The sequence below is a fragment of the Pongo abelii genome, chromosome 4 (assembly GCF_028885655.2).
Source record: "Pongo abelii isolate AG06213 chromosome 4, NHGRI_mPonAbe1-v2.0_pri, whole genome shotgun sequence".
NCBI classification, from domain to species: Eukaryota; Metazoa; Chordata; class Mammalia; order Primates; family Hominidae; genus Pongo; species Pongo abelii.
In genome coordinates, this window is record NC_071989.2 from 95,849,870 (window position 1) to 95,868,538 (window position 18,669).

An 18,669-nucleotide genomic window follows, 5' to 3' on the forward strand; every position below is an offset into this window, starting at 1 on the left:
GCTGAAAATTCCAAAAACCAGAATGCCTCTTCTCCTTCAAAGGATCACAACTCTTCACCAGCAAGGGAACAAAACTAGATGGAGAATGAGTTTGACAAATTGACAGAAGTAGGCTTCAGAAGGTGGGTAATAACAAACTCCTCCAAGCTAAAGGAGCATCTTCTCACCCAGTGCAAGGAAGCTAAGAACCTTGAAAAAAGGTCAGAGGAATTGCTAACTAGAATAACCAATTTAGGGAAGAATATAAATGACCTGATGGAGCTGAAAAACACAGCACAAGAACTTCGTGAAACATACACAAGTATCAATAGCCAAATTGATCACGTGGAAGAAAGGATGTCAGAGATTGTAGATCAACTGAATGAAATAAAATGAGAAAACAAGATTAGTGAAAAGAAATGAACAAAGCCTCCAAGAAGTATGGGACTATGTGAAAAGACCAAATCTATGTTTGATTGGTGTATCTGAAAGTGACAGGGAGAATGGAACCAAGTTGGAAAACAGGGATAATGGAACCAAGTTGGAAAACACTCTGCAGGATATTACCCAGGACAACTCCCCCTACCTAGCAAGGCAGGCCAACATTCAAATTCAGGAAACACACAGAATGCCACAAAGTTACTCCTTGGGAAGAGTAACCCCAAGACACATAATTGTCAGATTCACCAAGGTTGAAATGAAGGAAAAAATGTTAAGGGCAGCCAGAGAGAAAGGTAGGGTTACCCACAAAGGGAAGCCCATCAGACTAACAGTGGATCTCTCTACAGTAACCCTGCAAGCCAGAGGAGAGTGGGGGCCAATATTCAACATTCTTAAAAAAAAGAATTTTCAATCCAGAATTTCATATTCAGCCAAACTAAGCTTCATAAGCGAAAGAGAAATAAAATACTTTACAGACAAACAAATGCTGAGAGATTTTGTCACAACCAGGCTGGCCTTACAAGAGCTCCTGAAGGAAGCACAAGATATGGAAGGGAAAAACCAGTACCAGCCACTGCAAAAAAATAACAAATTGTAAAGACCGTCAAAACTATGAAGAAACTGCATCCACTAATGGGTAAAATAACCAGCTAGCATCCTAATGGCAGGATCAAATTCACACATGACAATATTAACCTTAAATGTAAATGGGCTAAATGCCCCAGTTAAAAGGTACAGACTGGCAAATTGGATAGAGTCAAGACCCATCAGTGTGCTGCATTCAGGAGACCCATCTCACGTGCAAAGACACATGTAGTCTCAAAATAAACGGATGGAGAATATTTACCAAGCAAATGGAAAGCAAAAAAAGGCAGGGGTTGCAACCCTAATCGCTGATAGAACAGACTTTAAGCCAACAAAAATCAAAAAAGCCAAAGAAGACCATTACATAATGGTAAAGGGATCAATGCAACAAGAAGAGCTAACTATCCAAAATATATATGCACCCAATAAAGGAGCACCCAGATTCATAAAGCAAGTCCTTAGAGACCTACAAAGAGACTTAGACTCCCACACAATAATAATGGGAGACTTTAACACCCCACTGTCAACATTAGACACATCAACGAAGCAGAAAGTTAACAAGGATATCCAGGAATTGAACCCAGCTCTGCATCAAGTGGACCTAATAGCCATCTACAGAACTCTCCACCCCAAATCAACAGAATATACATTCTTCTCAGCACCACATTGCACTTATTCCAAAACTGACCACATAGTTAGAAGTAAAGCACTCCTCAGCAAATGTAAAAGAAGAGAAATTATAACAAACTGTCTCTCAGACCACAGTGCAATCAAAATAGAACCCAGGATTAAGAAACTCACTGAAAACCATTCAACTACATGGAACCTGAACAACCTGCTCCTGAATGACTACTGGGTACATAACAAAATTAAGGCAGAAATAAAGATGTTCTTTGAAACCAATGAGAACAAAGACACAATGTACCAGAATCTCGGGGACACAGCTAAAACAGTGTTTAGAGAGAAATTTATAGTGCTAAATGCCCACAGGAGAAAGCAGGAAAGATCTAAAATTGACACCCTAACATCACAATTAAAAGAACTAGAGAAGCAAGAGCAAACAAATTCAAAAGCTAGCAGAAGACAAGAAATAACAAAGATCAGAGCAGAACTGAATGAGATAGAGACACAAAAAACCCTTCAAAAAATCAATGAATCCAGGAGCTGGTTTTTTGAAAAGATTAACAAAATAGATAGAACGCTAAGCAGACTAACGGAAGAAAAGAGAGAAGAATCAAATACAATAAAAAATGATAAAGGGGATATCACCATTGATCCCACAGAAATACAAACTACCATCAGAGAATACTATAAACACCTCTATGTAAATAAACTAGAAAATCTAGAAGAAATTGATAAATTCCTAGACACATATAACCTCTCAAGACTAAGCCAGGAAGAAGTCAAATCCCTGAATAGACCAATGACAAGTTCTGAAATTGAGGCAGTAATTAATAGCCTACCAACAAAAACAGCCCAGGACTGGACAGATTTACAGCTGAATTCTACCAGAGGTACAAAGGGGAGCTAGTACCGTTCCTTCTGAAACTATTCCAAATAATAGAAAAATAGGGACTGCTCCCAAACTCATTTTTTGAAACCAGCATCATCCTGATACCAAAACCTGACAGAGACACAACAAAAAAAGGAAATTTCAGGTCAATATGCCTGATGAACATCGATGCAAAAATCCTCAGTAAAATACTGGCAAACTGAATCCAGCAGCACATTAAAAAACTTCATCCCTGGGATGCAAGGCTGGTTAAACATACACAAATCAATAAATGTAATCCATCACATAAACAGAACCAATGATTAAAAACACATGATTATCTCAATAGATGCAGAAAATGTCTTTGATAAAATTCAACACCCCTTCATGCTAAAAACTCCCAATAAACTTGGTACTGATGGAATGTATCTCAAAATAATAAGAGCTATTTATGACAAACCCACAGCCAATATCATGCAAATGGGCAAAAGCTGGAAGCATTCCTTTTGAAAACCAGCACAAGACAAGGATGCCCTCTCTCACCACTCCTTTTCATCATAGTATTGGAAGTTCTGGCCAGGGAAATCAGGCTAGAGAAAGAAGTAAAGGGTATTCTAATAGGGGGAGAGGAAGTCAAATTTTATCTGTTTGCAGATGACATGATTGTATATTTAGAAAACCCCATCGTCTCAGCCCAAAATCTCCTCAGGCTGATAAGCAACTTCAGCAAAGTCTCAGGATACAAAATCAATGTGCAAAAATCACAAGCATTCCTATAAACCAATAACAGAGAAACAGAGAGCCAAATCATGAGTGAACTCCCATTCACAATTGCTACAAAGAGAATAAAATACATAGGAATACAACTTACAAGGGATGTGAAGGCCCTCTTCAAGGAGAACTACAAACCACTGCTCAATGAAATAAAAGAGGATACAGGAGAGGGAGCCAAGATGGTCGAATAGGAACTGCTCCAGTCTACAGCTCCCAGCGTGAGCGACGCAGAAGACGGGTGATTTCTGCATTTCCATCTGAGGTACCGTGTTCATCTTACTAGGGAGTGCCAGACAGTGGGTGCAGTTCAGTGGGTGCGTGCACCATGCGTGAGCCGAAGAAGGGCGAGGCATTGCCTCCCTCGGGAAGCGCAAGGGGTCAGGGAGTTCCCTTTCCTAGTCAAAGAAAGGGGTGACATACGGCACCTGGAAAATCGGGTCACTCCCACCTGAATACTGCGCTTTTCTGACGGGCTTAAAAAATGGCGCACCAGGAGACTATATCCTGCACCTGGCTCAGAGGGTCCTACGCCCACGGAGTCTCGCTGATTGCTAGCACAGCAGTCTGAGATCAAACTGCAAGGCAGCAGCCAGGCTGGGGGAGGGGCGTCCGCCATTGCCCAGGCTTGCTTAGGGAAACAAAGCAGCCTGGAAGCTCCAACTGGGTGGAGCCCACCACAGCTCAAGGAAGCCTGCCTGCCTCTGTAGGCTCCACCTCTGGGGGCAGGGCACAGACAAACAAAAAGACAGCAGTAACCTCTGCAGAATTCAATGTCCCTGTCTGACAGCTTTGAAGAGAGCAGTGGTTCTCTCAGCGCGCAGCTGTCTCCTCAAGTGGGTCCCTGACCTCTGACCCCCAAGCAGCCTAACTGGGAGGCACCCCCCAGCAGCGGCAGACTGACACCTCACATGGCCAGGTACTCCAACAGACCTGCAGCTGAGGGTCCTGTCTGTTAGAAGGAAAATTAACAAACAGACAGGACATCCACACCAAAAACCCATCTGTACATCACCATCATCAAAGACCAAAAGTAGATAAAACCACAAAGATGGGGAAAAAACAGAGCAGAAAAACTGGAAACTCTAAAAAGCAGAGTGCCTCTCCTCCTCCAAAGGAATGCAGCTCCTCACCAGCAACGAAACAAAGCTGACCGGAGAATTACTTTGATGAGCTGAGAGAAGAAGGCTTCAGATAATCAAATTACTCCGAGCTATGGGAGGATATTCAAACCAAAGGCAAAGAAGTTGAAAACTTTGAAAAAATTTAGAAGAATGTATAACTAGAAAACCAGTACAGAGAAGTGCTTAAAGGAGCTGATGGAGCTGAAAACCAAGGCTCGAGAACTACGTGAAGAATGCAGAAGCCTCAGGAGCTGATGCGATCAACTGGCAGAAAGGGTATCAGTGATGGAAGATGAAATGAATGAAATGAAGCGAGAAGGGAAGTTTAGAGAAAAAAGAATAAAAAGAAACGAGCAAAGCCTCCAAGAAATATAGGACTATGTGAAAAGACCAAATATGCGTCTGATTGGTGTACCTGAAAGTGACGGGGAGAATGGAACCAAGTTGGAAAACACTCTGCAGGATATTATACAGGAGAACTTCCCCAATCCAGCAAGGCAGGCCAACATTCAGATTCAAGAAATACAGAGAACACCACAAAGATACTCCTCGAGAAGAGCAACTCCAAGACACATAATTGTCAGATTCACCAAAGCTGAAATGAAGGAAAAAATGTTAAGGGCAGCCAGAGAGAAAGGTCGGGTTACCATCAAAGGGAAGCCCATCAGACTAACAGCAGATCTCTCGGCAGAAACTCTGCAAGCAAGAAGAGAGTGGGGGCCAATATTCAACATTCTTAAAGAAAAGAATTTTCAACCCAGGATTTCATATCCAGCCAAACTAAGCTTCATAAGTGAAGGAGAAATAAAATACTTTACAAAAAACAAATGCTGAGAGATTTTGTTACCACCAGGCCTGCCCTAAAAGAGTTCCTGAAGGAAGCGCTAAACATGGAAAGGAACAACTGGTACCAGCCGCTGCAAAATCATGCCAAAATGTAAAGACCATCGAGACTAGAAAGAAACTGCATCAACTAACGAGCAAAATAACCAGCTAACATCATAATGATAGGATCAAATTCAAACATAACAATATTAACTTTAAATGTAAATGGACTAAATGCTCCAATTAAAAGACACAGACTGACAAATTGGATAAAGAGTCAAGACCCATCACTGTGCTGTATTCAGGAAACCCATCTCACGTGCAGAGACACACATAGGCTCAAAATAAAAGGTTGGAAGAAGATCTACCAAGCAAATGGAAAGCAAAAAAAGGCAGGGGTTGCAATCCTAGGCTCTGATAAAACAGACTTTAAACCAACGAATATCAAAAGAGACAAAGAAGGCCATTACATAACGGTAAAGGGATCAATTCAACAAGAAGAGCTAACTATCCTAAATATATATGCACCTAATACAGGAGCACCCAGATTCATAAAGCAAGTCCTCAGTGACCTACAAAGAGACTTAGACTCCCACACATTAATAATGGGAGATTTTAACACCCCACTGTCAACATTAGACACATCAATGAGACAGAAAGTCAACAAGGATACCCAGGAATTGAACTCAGCTCTGCACCAAGTGGACCTAATAGACATCTACAGAACACTCCACCCCAAATCAACAGAATATACATTTTTTTCAGCACCACACCTCACCTATTCCAAAACTGACCACATACTTGGAAGTAAAGCTCTCCTCAGCAAATGTAAAAGAATAGAAATTATAAGAAACTATCTCTCAGATCACAGGGCAATCAAACTAGAACTCAGGATTAAGAATCTCACTCAAAATCGCTCAACTACATGGAAACTGAACAACCTGCTCCTCAATGACTACTGGGTATATAACGAAACGAAGGCAGAAATAAACATGTTCTTTGAAACCAACGAGAACCAAGACACAACATACCAGAATCTCTGGGATGCATTCAAAGCAGTGTGTAGAGGGAAATTTATAGCACTGAATGCCCACAAGAGAAAGCAGGAAACATCCAAAATTGACACCCTAACATCACAATTAAAAGAACTAGAAAAGCAAGAGCAAACACATTCAAAAGCTAGAGGAAGGCAAGAAATAAATAAAATCAGAGCAGGACTGAAGGAAATAGAGACACAAAAAACCCTTCAAAAAATTAATGAATCCAGGAGCTGGTTTTTTGAAAGGATCAACAAAATTGATAGACCACTAGCAAGACTAATAAAGAAAAAAAGAGAGAAGAATCAAATAGATGCAATAAAAAATGATAAAGGGGATATCACCACTGATCCCACAGAAATAGAAACTACCATCAGAGAATACTACAAACACCTCTACACAAATAAACTAGAAAATCTAGAAGAAATGGATAAATTCCTCGACACATACATGCTCCCAAGTCTAAACCAGGAAGAAGTTGAATCTCTGAATAGACCAATAACAGGAGCTGAAATTGTGGCAATAATCAATAGCTTACCAACCAAAAAAAGTCCAGGACCAGATGGATTCATAGCCGAATTCTACCAGAAGTACAAGGAGGAACTGGTACCATTCCTTCTGAAACTATTCCAGTTAATAGAAAAAGAGGGAATCCCCCCTAACTCATTTTATGAGGCCAGCATCATCCTGATACCAAAGCCTGGCAGAGACACAACCAAAAAAGAGAATTTTAGACCAATATCCTTGATGAACATTGATGCAAAAATCCTCAATAAAATACTGGTGAATCGAATCCAGCAGCACATAAAAAAGCTTATCCACCATGATCAAGTGGGCTTCATCCCTGGGATGCAAGGCTGGTTCAATATACGCAAATCAATAAATATAATCCAGCATGTAAACAGAACCAAAGACAAAAACCACATGATTATCTCAATAGATGCAGAAAAGGCCTTTGACAAAATTCAACAACCCTTCATGCTAAAAACTCTCAAGAAATTAGGTACTGATGGGACGTATCTCAAAATAGTAAGAGCTATCTATGACAAACCCACAGCCAATATCATACTGAATGGGCAAAAACTGGAAGCATTCCCTCTGAAAACTGGCACAAGACAGGGATGCCCTCTCTCACCATTCCTATTCAACATAGTGTTGGAAGTGCTGGCCAGGGCAATGAGGCAGGAGAAGGAAATAAAGGGTATTCAATTAGGAAAAGAGGAAGTCAAATTGTCCCTGTTTGCAGATGACATGATAGTATATCTAGAAAACCCCATTGTCTCAGCCCAAAATCTCCTTAAGCTGATAAGCAACTTCAGCAAAGTCTCAGGATACGAAATCAATGTACAAAAATCACAAGCATTCTTATACACCAACAACAGACAAACAGAGAGCCAAATCATAAGTGAACTCCCGTTCACAATTGCTTCAAAGAGAATAAAATACCTAGGAATACAACTTACAAGGGACATGAAGGACCTCTTCAAGGAGAACTATAAACCACTGCTCAAGGAAATAAAAGAGGATACAAACAAATGGAAGAACATTCCATGCTCATGGGTAGGAAGAATCAATATCATGAAAATGGCCATACTGCCCAAGGTAATTTACAGATTCAATGCCATCCCCATCAAGCTACCAATGACTTTCTTCACAGAATTGGAAAAAACTACTTTAAAGTTCATATGGAACCAAAAAAGAGCTTGAATCACCAAGTCAATCCTAAGCCAAAAGAACAAAGCTAGAGGCATCACACTACCTGACTTCAAACTATACTACAAGGCTACAGTAACCAAAACAGCATGGTTCTGGTACCAAAACAGAGATATAGATCAATGGAACAGAACAGCGCCCTCAGAAATAATGCCGCATATCTACAACTATCTGATCTTTGACAAACCTGAGAAAAACAAGCAATGGGGAAAGGATTCCCTATTTAATAAATGGTGCTGGGAAAACTGGCTAGCCATATGGAGAAAGCTGAAACTGGATCCCTTCATTACACCTTATACAAAAATCAATTCAAGATGGATTAAAGACTTAAACGTTAGACCTAAAACCATAAAAACCCTAGAAGAAAACCTAGGCATTACCATTCAGGACATAGGCATGGGCAAGGACTTCATGTCTAAAACACCAAAAGCTATGGCAACAAAAGCCAAAATTGACAAATGGGATCTAGCTAAACTAAAGAGCTTCTGCACAGCAAAAGAAACTACCATCAGAGTGAACAGGCAACCTACAAAATGGGAGAAAATTTTCACAACCTACTCATCTGACAAAGGGCTAATATCCAGAATCCACAATGAACTCCAACAAATTTACAAGAAAAAAACAAACAACCCCATCAAAAAGTGGGCAAAGGACATAAACACACTTTTCAAAAGAAGACATTTATGCAGCCAAAAAACACATGAAAAAAATGCTCACCATCACTGGCCATCAGAGAAATGCAAATCAAAACCACAGTGAGATACCATCTCACACCAGTTAGAATGGCAATCATTAAAAAGTCAGGAAACAACAGGTGCTGGAGAGGATGTGGAGAAATAGGAACACTTTTACACTGTTGGTGGGACTGTAAACTAGTTCAACCCTTGTGGAAGACAGTGTGGTGATTCCTCAGGGATCTAGAACTAGAAATACCATTTGACCCAATCATCCCATTACTAGGTATATACCCAAAGGACTATAAATCATGCTGCTATAAAGACACATGCACACGTATGTTTATTGCGGCATTATTCACAATAGCAAAGACTTGGAACCAACCCAAATGTCCAACAATGATAGACTGGATTAAGAAAATGTGGCACATATACACCATGGAATACTATGCAGCCATAAAAAAGGATGAGTTCATGTCCTTTGTAGGGACATGGATGAAATTGGAAATCATCATTCTCAGTAAACTCTTGCAAGAACAAAAAACCAAACACCGCATATTCTCACTCATAGGTGGGAATTGAACAATGAGAACACATGGACACAGGAAGGGGAACATCACACTCTGGGTTCTGTTGTGGGGTGGGGAAGGGGGGAGGGATAGCTCTGGGAGATATACCTAATGCTTGATGACGAGTTAGTGGGTGCAGTGCACCAGCATGGCACATGTATACATATGTAACTAACCTGAACATTGTGCACATGTACCCTAAAACTTAAAGTATAATAATAATAAATAAAAAATAAATTAAAAAAAGAGGATACAAACAAATGGAAGAACATTCCATGCTCATGAATCAGAAGAATCAATATGACAAAAATGGCCATACTGCCCAAAGTAATTTATAGATTCAGTGCTATCCCCATCAAGCTACCATTGACTTTCTTCACAGAATGAGAAAAAAATTACTTTACATTTTATATGGAACCAAAAAAGAGCCTTTATAGGCAAGACAATCCTAAGCAAAAAGAACAAACCTGGAGGCATCACTTTACCTGACTTCAAACTACACTACAAGGCTACAGTAACCAAAACAGCATGGTATTGGTACCAATATAGATATATAGACCAATGGAACAGGACAGAGGCCTCAGAAATAACATCACACATCTACAACCATCTTATCTTTGACAAACCTGACAAAAACAAGCAATGGGGAGAGGATTCCCTATTTAATAAATGATATTGGGAAAACTGGCTAGCCATATGCAGAAAACTGAAACTAGACCCCTTCCTTACACCTAATACAAAACTTAACTCAAGATGGATTAAAAATTTAAACGTTAGACCTAAAACCATAAAACCTTAGAAGAAAACCTAGGCAATACCATTCAGGATATAGACATGGGCAAAGACTTCACGACTAAAACACCAAAAGCAATGGCAACAAAAGCCAAAATGGACAAATGGGATCTAATTAAACTAAAGAGCTTCTGCACATCAAAAGAAACTCTCATCAGAGTGAACAGGCAACCTACAGAGTGGGAGAAAATTTTTGCAATCTATCCATCTGACAAAGGGCTAATATCCAGAATCTACAAGAAACTTACACAAAATTACAAAAAAAAAAGTCAAAAAGTGAGCAAAGAATATGAACAGATATTTATGTGGCCAAAAAACTGAAAAAAAAGCTCGTCATAGGTGGTAGTATTCCATGGTGTATATGTATCACATTTTCTTCATCCAGTCTATCATTGATGGGCATTTGGGTTGGTTTCAAGTCTTTGCTATTGTGAATAGTGCTGCAATAAATGTACGTGTGCATGTGTCTTTAGAGTAGAATGATTTATAATCCTTTGGGTATATACCCAGTAATGCGATTTGCTGGGTCAAATGGTATTTCTGGTTCTAGATCCTTGAGGAATCGCCACACTGTCTTCCACAATGGTTGAACTAATTTACACTCCCATCAACAGTATAAAAATGTTCCTATAACATTGACACTCATTCCAGAACCCTTTTGCCAGATGATACAAACTGGTCTCTGATGGACATTTTAGCATACTTTTACCAAAGGTTCAAGGAATAATACAGTGTCTAAAACTTACAGGTCATTAAATTCTACTTACCAACATTTGGTAGTACCTAGAAGGGCAAGATTTCCCTGTTTAGGCCTTGGGAAGGTGATATGGTTTGGATCTGTGTTCTTGCCCAAATCTCATACTGAATTGTAATCCCCAGTGTTGGAGGTGTGGCCTGATAGGAGGTGATTAGATCATGGGAGTGGATCCTTCATAAATAGTTTAGCACCATTTCTTTGGTGCTGTTCTCATGATAGAGTTCTTATGAGATCTGGTGGTTTAAAAGTGTGTGGTACCTCCCTACTTCTCTATCTTCCATCTACTGGCCAGGTGAAGTGCTGGCTCCCCCTTTGCCTGCTGCCATAATTGAAAGTTTCCTGAGGCCTCCTCAGAAGCTGAGCAGAAGCTGCTGTGCTTCTTGTACAGTCTGCAGGACCATAAGCCAATTAAACCTCTTTTCTTTATAAATTACCTAGTCTCAGGTACTTATTTATGGCAATGCAAGAATGAACTAATACAGAGGATGTCAGGAAATGCCCTCTCCTTCCCTTACTCTCACCTTTCTCCCAATTATCTTTGGGTTTCCTTTATTTGTCTTCTCTTTAGTCCCTCTCCACATAGCACATGCCTCTCTTCCCATGAGAAAACATGAGTCTCCAGCCTGGTCTAATTCATTTTGCAAACTCTGCCACCTCAGACTTCATTGAGAATTCAGAGAGGTCTGTCTCTACTAGGCTTCCTCTGAGTCAGTGGTCTTGGAAAGGGTAGATAATTATAGGTCAACTAAAACATCTTCACCAGTAATGCTGCAACTCACTTCCCTCCTAAATACTTGACGATTTACACTTCTTATCACAGAGAGGTTTCATTTTCTTTCAAAGACCCCAGGGACTGGTCTCCTGAGCAAGGCACTGCTTAATCTTCATGAGGACTGTGTATATCAACTATAAACATGACTTTGATACTTATTCTTTGTGAAATAATACCTCTAATCTTAGAATATTTAAAACCCATAGCTTTCTTGGCCTGGTTGTTATTACAAAGGGTAGCTACATTAACTGAATGTACCCCTGCCTGAGCCATTCAAAATGAATCTAGCCAGGCTCAAAGAGTATCCCCCACAACACCCTAGTTTCTCTCAGGACATCAGATGTGACATTTACCTGATGCAGATTCAGCTGACCTCTAGAAATCAAGTCCAAATAAATTCTATTTAGGAATAACCCTAAATTAAAAAACAAGAGCTGCTTCAAATGACCCAAGCATATTTTCCATGTCCATACTTCCTGTTACCATGATAACTATGATACCATACTTATTCATGGTCACTCTAAGTATCTGAAGAAAAACATGTTTATCAATCCAGAAAGTTATTAATCTAGATAAAGTGTTAATAAGTTTTTCCTGTGATGGTTCAAATAGTAAATATAGTCTCTGTCACAACTACCCAACCCTGCCATTGTACCTTGAAATATGCCATAAACAATACCTAAGTGAATAGATGTAGCTGTGTTTCAATAACACCTTATTTACAAAAACAGGAAATGGGCCATGTTTGGCCTGCAGGCAGTAGTTTCCCAGACCCTGTCCTAAATTATTACTGTAGATTTGAGATTTTAAAAGAGACCTTAGGTTGGCTTTGATTTAAAGGTTATTATCAAAGGTATAGGAGGGTGCCTACCAGTATAGATCTATTTACTTGGAAAACAAGAATTTTTAAAAGCAGAATTCTAAAACTTCATGAAAACTCTGAAAACATGTAGTTTATGTATTTTATTTTACAGATAAGAAAAATGTGCAACAAATTTTAGTAAAGAACCAGATACACCAATCCCCAATTCAAAATTATCAAAATTCAAAAACCTTGTCACAAAACTGAGGAAGCAGAACACACATGTATGTTAGTAATTCTGGTGATATTACTTAGTTATATCATAAAGGGTCTCTGGTCTATGCATATCTAAAATTAAATAGAATCTCCAGCTACTTCTCCAGTTCCTTACTGCAATCTAAAATAGTCTTCAAATATTAGGAAAGGGCTGATCCCATAGAAAATCCCATTCCTTGCCCTAAAGATGTATATATGCATCTACACACACACCTTATACAAAGTTATTGTGGGTTTCAAAAATTCAGCTGAGGTCAATACAGGTATAAAATTTTTACTTAAGTATATCTTCACTCTGGCCAGAAAGAGTTATTGCCACAGTGTAAGTGCACAAAAATGTCAGAAGTAATAATATTTAGAATTAGGTCAATGAAAACTTAAAATATAACATAAAATTGTTAACAGTGATTTGATTTTTAATAATGTATATTTTACATTTTAACCTTTTTTCTGTATTTCCTAGTATGTTTTCAAATTTGCATGCACTAGCTCTACAAATATAAAAAGAATTAACTCAAAAATCAGAACATATTATATAATTTTAAAAACTTTTTAAAGAAATAATATCACATTCATTTCTGTATCACTAATTCCTAGCAGGATACACATAGCATTCAATAAACACATCTATGGCAGGTAATTTGAGAATGTTCTCAATTAAACAGGCAACATTAGTGAAGGTATTTAAACACTAAAAAATTCTAACAAAATCATTCTCATCTTTATTTCTAATATCCATTATTAGCATGCAAAACTATTTGCCTTTACTAAACTCTAAAGTTATGTTTCACAGCTGTGTTTTTGTAGCTGTGAAATTTAGTCCTCCAAGTGTATCTTAGCTATTTACATTTCAGCTGTGAAATAAAGATTTTGTTTTTAGCCAGCTAGCAAGAGCACTTTTGTTACACCAGTTTCAAAAACTGTCAAATCAGAAATAGCAGCTTTAAATATATCAAAGTGTACTTTGCTTTTTCTCATGTGATAATATCTGCTATGTAATAATTAGTTAAGTTGAACATTTAAACTACTTTTTCATACTTATATGGAAATTTCTGTTACGTTCTGAACAAAGAAAACATCCAATGTAAGGAAAATGGCACAGGTCATTGCCGCTTCTTCATCGATAAAGTACACAAAAAATTCTCTGTTCCAAGGCAAAGTTCATATGTACATGAGCACAAACAAATATTTTACTAAGGAACAAACCAACCCAAGTGTAACTTAGCATGGGTAGCAATATCCATGTGCAAACTCACCTGGGAGTGGTAAGAAATGCGGATTCTCAGGACCCAGGCCATTCAAATCTTGAAGCAAATCTGATTTTAATGACAACTCAGGGGATTCAGGTTCACAATAAATTTGAGATGCATTGGTCTACAACTAGATAGTCTCAACAAGAATTTTGGACAAAATATGCAAGCTGTGCCTTCATAGATGTAATTAGACTAGGTTGGTCACAAATACACCAACCTAGTCTACAAATACAAAAATTTGAATACAAATATTTGTATTCAAATTTCCCATTCTTAGTGTAGTCACATTAGGGAGCTATATACTTATTACCTTCACACTCCATTGCTGGCACTATACTTGGAAATCCCCTTTTGGCCTCAGTAAGACTCAAAAAATGTGTCATTACTTTACAGTTTCACCTCCTTTTCTACCAAAAACGGCTTTTCATGCTGATTTTATTCAAAAGACGAAGCCAAATAATATTGGGCTCTTTCCAAAATAAAATCCATTTTCAAGTATAAATATTTGCTCTCTTTAAAAGTAACAAAAAGATTGGACTGTAGGCTCTAAAAAATCTGAAGAAGAATTCAAAAAGTGCTTGAACAATGGCAGCATAATTGTAATATAACCAGTGACTCCTATAAAAAGAGAAACTTTCATTTATGTGTATAACTAAGTTTTTGCATTTTTGTTTTTTAAATGGGGTGTACCACTGAAGACTTAACTGATTAACAGAATGACCTGCTGAAGACTTAAGTGGTGCTTTGTTACTGCCACTGCAGCAAGAGGATGCCATGAAGTTTTCTATTCTGTTCTTCAGAGATGGAATCTTCTGAGATGGAGAATACCCCCTAGCATGGCGTATCTTTGGTGGGTCTTTGGATGATATATGAAATAAAAGGATGGGCACCAACATCTGAATCATGAGGAAATCACCCTTATTCAAGGGATCATCCTGGCGTAGAGCTCTGTGCAGTGCAATACGGTAAAAGGAAGCAATGCCACAAGGCCCTGGAAGATACCAGTCACCAGGGTTCTTCTAGGAAAAGACTGGCTATATCAGTTCATTCTCACTTTGCTATATGGAAGTACCTGAGACCGGGTAGTTTATAAAGAAAAGGGGTTTAATTGACACACAGTTCTGTAGACTGTTACAGGAGACATTACTGAGGAGGCCTCAGGAAACTTACAATCATGGCGGAAGGTGAAGGGGAAGCAAGCACATCTTAACATTGTAACAGGGGAAAGAGAGTGAAGCGGAAGGTGCCACACACTTTACAACAACCAGATCTTGTGAGAACTTTATCATGAGAACAGCAAGGGAGAAGTTCACCTCCATGATGCAATCACCTCCCACCAGGCACCTCCTCCAACACTGGGGATTATAATTAGGCATGAGACTTGGTTGGGGATCCAATCAAGATCCAAACCATATCATTCCACCCATGGTCCCTCCCAGGTCTCATGTCCTTCTCACATTTTAAAACATAACCGTGCCTTCCCAACAGTCCCGCAAAGTCTTAACTCATCCCAGCATTAACTCAAAAGTCCAAGTCCAAAGTCTCATCTGAGATAAGGCAAGTCCCTTCTGCCTATGAACCTGCAAAATAAAAAACAAGTTAGTTACTTTCAAGATACATTGGGGGTGCAGACATTGGGTAAATGCTCACATTCTGAAAAGGAGAAATTGGCCAAAACAAAGGCGCTCCAAGCCCATGAAAGTCTAAAATCCAGCAGGGCAGTCATTAAGCCTTAAAGCTCCAAAATCATCTCCTTTGACTACAAGTCTCACATCCAGGCCACAGTGATGCAAGGGGTGGGCTCCTAAGGTCTTTGGAAGCTCTGCTCCTGTGGCTCTGCAGAGTAAAGCCCCTGCAGCTGCTTTCACAGGCTGGCATTGAGTGCCTGCAGCTTTTCCAAGCACATAGTGCAAGCTGTTGGTGGATCTATCATTCTGGGGTCTGGAAGATGGTGACCCTCTTCTCACAGCTCCACTAAGCAGTGCCCCAGTGGGGACTTTGTATGGGACTCCAACCCCACATTTCCCCTCCACATTGCACTAGTAGAGGTTCTCTATGATGGTTTCGTCCCTGCTGCAGACTTCTGCCTGAACATCCAGGCCTTACAATATATCCTCTGAAATCTAGGCAGAGGCTTCCAAACCTCAACTCTTGTTTTCTGTGCACCCACAGGCCCAATACCACATAGAAGCCACCCTAAGGCTTGGGACTTGCAACCTCTGAAGCAATGACCTAAGTTATATGTTTGTCCTTTTAGCCATGGTTGGAGCTGAAGTGGCTGGAATGCAGGGCACCATGTCTTAAGGTTACACAGGGCAACAGGGCCCTGGGCCTGGCCCACAAAACCAGGAAAAAATACAGTTTTTCCTTCCTAGGCCTCCAAGTCTGTGATGGGAGGGGCTGCTACAAAGGTCTCTGAAATGGCTGGGAAGCCTTTTCCCCACTGTCTTGACTATTAACATTCAGCTCATTTTTACTTATGCAACTTTCTGCAGCCTTGAGTTTCTCCCCAGAAAATCGGTTTTTCCTTTCTACTGCATGGTTGGGCTGCAAATTTTCCAAATGTTTATGCTCTGCTTGCCTTTTAAACATAAGTTCTAGTTTCAGGTTATTTCTTTATTTATGCAAATGAGTATAGGCTTTTAGAAGCAGCCAGGTTACATCTTGAATGCTTTGCTGCTTAGGAATTTCTTCCACTAGAAACCCTAAATCATTTCTCTCAAGTTCACAGTTCCACAGATCTCTAGAGCAGGTGTACAATGCTGCCAGACTTTTTGCTAAAGCATAGCAAGAGTGACTTTTACTCCAGTTCCCAATAAGTTCCTCATCTCTATCTGAGATAAATTCAGCCTGGACTTCACTGTCCATATCACTATTAGCATTTTGGTCACAACTATTCAACAAGTCTATAGGAATGTCCAAACTTTCCTTCATCTCCCTGTCTTCTTCTAATCCCTCCAAACTGTTCCAACTTCTGCCCATTACCCAGTTCCAAAGTCACTTTCACATTTTCAGGTATATTTCTAGGAATGCACTACTTCTCTAGTACCAATTTCCTGTATTAGTTTATTCTCACATTGCTATATGGAATTACCTTAGACTAGGTAGTTTATAAAGAAAAGAGGTTTAATTGACTTACAGTTCCATAGGCTGTACAGGAGGCATGGCAGGGCAGGTTTCAGGAAACTTAGAAAAATTATGGCTCAGGAAAATTATGGCAGAAGGCACATCTTCACATGGCAACAGGAGAGAGAGAGAGAGAGCAAAGAGGAAGGTGCCACAGACTTTACAACAACCATATCTCATGAGAATTCTATCACAAGAAGAGCAAGGGGGAAGTTCACCCCCCATGATTCTATCACCTCCTACCTGGACCCTCCTTTAATGCTGGGAATTACAATTCAACATGAGATTTGGGTGGGGACACAGAGTCAAACCATATTACTGGCCAAATGATTTCCCTCAGGGATTCTGTAAACCTGAAGAACTCCTGAGTATTACAGAAGAGGGGAGACAGGTAATCCAAGAGTATGATATTGAAGTTTATGCCTATCAAAAAGAAAAGATTCAAGCCAGTTCTGATTCAACTGGAGAAAAAACTCTTTATCTAGAGTTTATATTATTGAAGAGAAAGAGATAAATAAACAGGTGGTATCAGTGGAGGAAGCAAAGCAAAGTTGTTACGTTTATGGGTTTTGGGGGTTGAAGGTCAGACAGATCTGTCTGAAAATTTACTACCCAAGTCATCTTGGACAAGTTACATAAAGCCTCTACATCTAATTTTCTTCATCAATAGTAACCGAATTGTAGCACTTCAGCATTTACTAGATGTTAGCTGCTGCTGGTGTTGTTGTTGTCGTTGTTGTTAAATTGAAGTATAATTGATTCTTAAACAGTGTAAGGGTTAGATACACCAGCCTCCCAGGCAGTTGAAAATTCACATATAACTTTTATATCTCCCCAAACTTAACTATTAATAGCTTACTGTCAATTGGAAATCTTACCAATAACATAAATTCAATTAATACATATTATGTGTGATAAATATATTGTATACTGTATTCTTACAATAAAGTTAGCTGGATAAAAGAAAAGGTTATTAAGAAAATCATAAGGCATGGTGGCTCATGCCTGTAATCCCAGCACTTTGGAAGGCTGAGGCAGGAGGTTTGCTTGGAGTACAGGAGTTTGAGACCAGCCTGGGCAATGTAATGGGACCCCCATCTCTAAAAAGAAAGTTTCTAAATAGCTAGGCATGGCAACACATGCTTTCAGTTCTAGATACTCAGGAGGCTGAGGTAATAGGATAACTTGAGGCCAGGAGTTTGAGGCTGCAGTGAACTGTGATCATGCTACTGCACTCCAGCCTGAGTGACAGAGGAAGAACCTGTCTCAAAAGAGAAGGGTATGGGGGGGGAGAGAGAGAAAAGAGAAGAGAAGAGGAGAGGAGAGGAAAGGAGAGGAGAGAAGAGAAGAGAAGGAAGGAAAGGAAGGAAAAAGGAAAGAAGAAAGAAAGAAAAAGAAAGAAGAAACAAAGAAACAAAGAAAGAGAGAGAGAAAGGAAGAAAGGAAGGAAAGAAGAAGAGAAAGAAAGAAGAAAGAAAGAAAAACAAAGAAAGAAAGAAAGAAAGAAAGAAAGAAAGAAAGAAAGAAAAAAGAAAGAAAATACTATGAATGAAGAGAAAATATACTATTTATTAAGTGGAAATGGATCATAATAAAGGTCTTTGTCAAAGTGTTCACCTTGAATAGGCTGAGGAGGAGAAAGAAGAGGAGGGATTGGACTATCTCGGGGTGGCAGAGGCAG

General features: G+C 39.4%; 1 long non-coding RNA gene across 2 annotated transcripts in view; it reads left to right on the forward strand.

The window, feature by feature from the left end:
* Positions 1-14,753, forward strand: part of LOC129059457 (uncharacterized) — a 35,801-nt gene extending 21,048 nt beyond the window's left edge. The window contains exon 5 of one of the 2 annotated variants that reach the window (XR_008525362.2): positions 14,561-14,753. This is a non-coding gene — a long non-coding RNA (uncharacterized LOC129059457). The remainder of the gene's footprint in view (positions 1-14,560) is intronic. The other variant, XR_008525361.2, reaches the window with a different exon arrangement.
* The last annotated feature ends 3,916 nt before the right edge of the window (positions 14,754-18,669 follow it).